Raw genomic sequence first — 4,169 nt, forward strand, 5'->3', positions numbered from 1 at the left:
CACATTTGGATATGGCACATGAGATTTATATTCCTTAATGATCGGTTTTTGCTTGTTGCGGCTCACCTCAACCTTACCTTTACCTACCATATCTTCTTGTCTCGGTTTTGGTTCATCTTCAACTAACCCTTCTTCATCTCGAACAGAAATCATATGAAATTGCTCCCTTGGGTTAGTTTCGATATTACTCAGTAAGCTACCTTATGGTCATTCTGAAATCATCTTGGCAAGTTGACCAATTTGATTTTTGAGCCCTTGAATCGACGCTTGTTGATTTTTTAGTGCGGTTTCGGTGTTTTGGAAGCGAGTTTCTGACACCGAGATGAATTTCGTTAGCATCTCCTCAAGGTTCGGCTTCTTTTCCTGCTAGTAAGGTAGTTGTTGGAAACCTGGAGGTGGTTGCGGTTTTAGATGTCCTTGACCACCCCACGAGAAATTGGGATGGTTCCTCCGACCTACATTATAAGTGTTACTATATGGATTATTTCGATGTCTAAAATTATTACCCATATAGTGGATCTGTTCGTTCTCTATGCTAGGGTTGTAGGACTGATATTCTATGTTGTTCATTCCTCCTCTATTTGTATTGCACTGTATTACTGAATGTACCTGCGTAGAAGCACATAAACCATCAATCTTTTTATTTAAGAGTTCTGCCTGGTTTGATAACATGGTGACCGCGTCGAGGTTGAAAACACCGGTTGCTTTATTAGGCTTTGTCCTCATGACTTGCCACTGATAGTTATTCAGTGACATCTCCTCTATGAACTCATTAAGCTCCTCAGGTGTTTTATTATTTATGGTACCACAGCGGCTGCATCGATCATCTGCCTAGTTGAGGGGTTTAACCCATTATGAAAAGTCTGAACCTGTAACCATAGAGGTAGCCCATGGTAAGGGCACCTTCTCAATAAATCCTTATACCTCTCCCATGCATCATATAAAGTCTTTAAATCCATTTGTACAAAGGAAGAGATATCATTCCTCAATTTGGCTGTCTTAGCAGATGGAAAGTACTTCAGCAAAAACTTCTTGATTATTTGATCCCAAGTAGTGATAGGACCTTGTGGTAGGGATTTCAACCACTACTTAGCCTTATTTCTCAATGAGAAAGGGAATAACCACAGGCGAATGGCATCATCAAAAATGCCATTTATCTTGAAAGTGTCATAGAATTCTAGGAAATTAGCCAAATGAGTATTTGGGTCTTCGTCCTGCAAACCATCAAACTGAACAAATTGTTGAATCATTTGAATAGTATTAAGTTTCAGTTCAAAATTATTTGCAGCAACAGCAAGTTTAACAATACTCGATTTAGCCCCAATTAAATTGGGCTTGGCATAATCATACATAGTACGAGGAGCAGGACTCGAATTTACAGGATTTACAGCAACCACAGGAGGTAACTGATTATTACGATTTCCTGTCATCTCCTTAGTATTAATATAATATCCTCTTGCTCTTCTATTGTACTTTGTTGACTTTTCCTCGCTTCTCTCTGATTTCTGCGAGCTGTACTTTCGATCTCAGTGTTGAATACTAGAGGTCCTGATGGGTTTCTTCTAGTCATAAACTAAAGGAACCTGCTAGAAGCAAATAAAAGAAAAGTTAGTAAATTAAAAGTAAAACAAAAAATAAAAATAAAATAAAATAAAAAAATGGCTAAAGTAATAAAAATCTAGTGTTCCTAATATTTTAGTCCCCAACAACGGTGCCAAAAACTTGATGATCGTTTTATGAAACACTAAACTAGACTATGATCACGACTAAGGCAAGCACACCTATCGAATGGTAGTATAGTTATGGCAAGTCCAGAATATCGTATCCACAAGGACTAAAAGTACTAGTATTAACTATCTTTTTTATTATTTAGCCTAAAATATAAGGGATTTGTTTTAATCTAAAATTAACTTAACTAATTAACTACTGAACGTAAAAGAGAGCAAATTGGGAAGAATACTTGAAGAAAACTTATAGAGAAGACAATACCCAGGAAAGAATCCACCTAGACTTCACTTATTACTGTAACTGAATCAAACGATTTATTCACTTGTCTTGATCTGTAGAAATCCCTAAATTATGTTAATATCTCTTTTGAGACTAAGAACAACTGACTTTAGGTTGATTAATTGAAATCTCTTTCTAATTAAAACCCCTATCGTTGCATTAACTCGATCTATGAATTCCCTTATTAGATTTGACACTAATTTGGCAGATTTATGTCATCTTATCTCTAGGATTGCATGCAACTCTGCTTAATTATGTCATATCTACTCTTAAACAGGGACTTTTGCTCCACTGAATAAGCACATCAAACTTGAGTTAATATCCTGAAAATATTAAGACAAGAATTAATAACACATAATTAAGAACAAGAACAAGTATTTATCATGTAATTCAGAAAATTAAATAATAAGATCCATCATAGGTTTCATCCTCCCTAGGTATTTAGGGAGTTTAGTTCATAATGTAAAAGGAAAACATCTCAAATTTAGAAAAACAACAAGACATAAAAAAACCCAAACAAACTTCGAGAGAAATTTGAATGGAGATCTTCAATCTTGAAGTGGATCTGCTTCCGAGATGATTCCAACGTCTCCCTTCAAGTAATTTCTGCTTTCTGCTCTGCGTCTCCCCTTAGATCTTCTTCTAGTGTGTTTATCTAGACTTTAGAATGCTTAGAAACCCTAAAAATTGGCTTTTTTTACGTGTTTGGGAAACAGAAAGGGATATAGACACGGGCTGGCACATGGGCGTATGGCCTGCTCATGTGGATAACATGGGCGTGTGCCCAGTTCGTGTGGATCCTGAAAACTCCAATTTTGGCCCCTTTTTAGCTCCTTTTGCTCCCAAATTCTTTCCTAAGTATAGAAATATGAATTTAAGGGATTAGGAGCATCAAATTCATTAATTTTCATCATAAATCATCCAAAAATATGCCAAGCATGGAATTAAAAGATGTTACATTTATGGTTTATCATATATATGTATGAGAACTAAATTTACGAGTTCAATTCGATCGAGTTACAACGTCCAGAATCCCCGTACGAACCATAGGACTATGCTATGTGTTTTCGTGTAAGACCATGTCTGGGACATTGGCATCGATATATGTGTTTTCATGTAAGACCACGTCTGGGACATTGGCATCAATATATGTGTTTTCGTGTAAGACCACATCTGGTATGTTAGCATCGATATATATGGTTACGAGTAAGACCATGTCTAAGACATCGGCATCGTATTTGATTCGTGTAAGACCCTATCTGGGACAGTGGCATCGATATGAGATAGCATGTAAGACCACGTCTGGGACGTTGGCATTGTTCGATATATGTGATTATCCGAGTATCTTATTCAATCCCTAATGGTTCAATGGGCAATATCAAGACAAGATCGAATGTGAAATCAAGCTAAAATGTCAGGTATGTGTTAAGTTAAATGATTTAAAAGACAAGGTAAGTATATATTTGATATGAACAAGTGAAAATTTCATTACGAATCTGAGAATTATATATGTTTATGAACTTATATGTTTTTGGTCAAGTTAATATAATTACATATTGTTCATGTAATGGTATAAGAGTTTTAAGCATGAAAAATGTGTATTTGATTATATATTACTTAATTCGGTCTAATTGATTCAATATTAATGTTCATGTAATGACTAATTTTCTTATGACTTACTAAGCTACAATAACTTACTGTGTGTGTTCTTGTTTACCTCTGTTTTATAGATTTTGGATTCAAATTACGAGCTCGGGGATCGTCAGCAAAGTCTATTACACTATTAATTGTCTTCAATATTTTTATAAGTGAACTTTCAGATCTATGGCATGTATAGGCTGGATTAATCTTGAGATGATTGATTATGGTTAATGTAACCTTGATCCATGCAAAAATGGCTTAATACTTTGTTATGCTCGAATTTAATGCTTCGTTTTGATGATGGTTATGCTTGGTTGTGATTTTAGTGTTTTGGCCCTTATATATATTCATGTGAATTATGGTTGATTATAAAGCTAATAGATGTATAAACATTCGGTCTTAGTTTGAACTTATATTGAAAATGTATCCAAGGTATATGATGTTTGTGGAGTTGGTTTATGTGTTTCGACCATAAGATATATAATGGTTGATAAATGAGCCAAGGTATATCATGTATTAGT

General features: G+C 35.1%; 1 non-coding gene across 1 annotated transcript; it reads left to right on the forward strand.

The window, feature by feature from the left end:
- Positions 1-885: 885 nt before the first annotated feature.
- Positions 886-992, forward strand: LOC128286044 (small nucleolar RNA R71). Its single transcript, XR_008276591.1, has one exon. It is a non-coding gene; the product is annotated as a small nucleolar RNA R71 (small nucleolar RNA).
- Positions 993-4,169: the final 3,177 nt, after the last annotated feature.

Source organism: Gossypium arboreum, chromosome 12 (assembly GCF_025698485.1).
Source record: "Gossypium arboreum isolate Shixiya-1 chromosome 12, ASM2569848v2, whole genome shotgun sequence".
Taxonomy (NCBI): Eukaryota; Viridiplantae; Streptophyta; class Magnoliopsida; order Malvales; family Malvaceae; genus Gossypium; species Gossypium arboreum.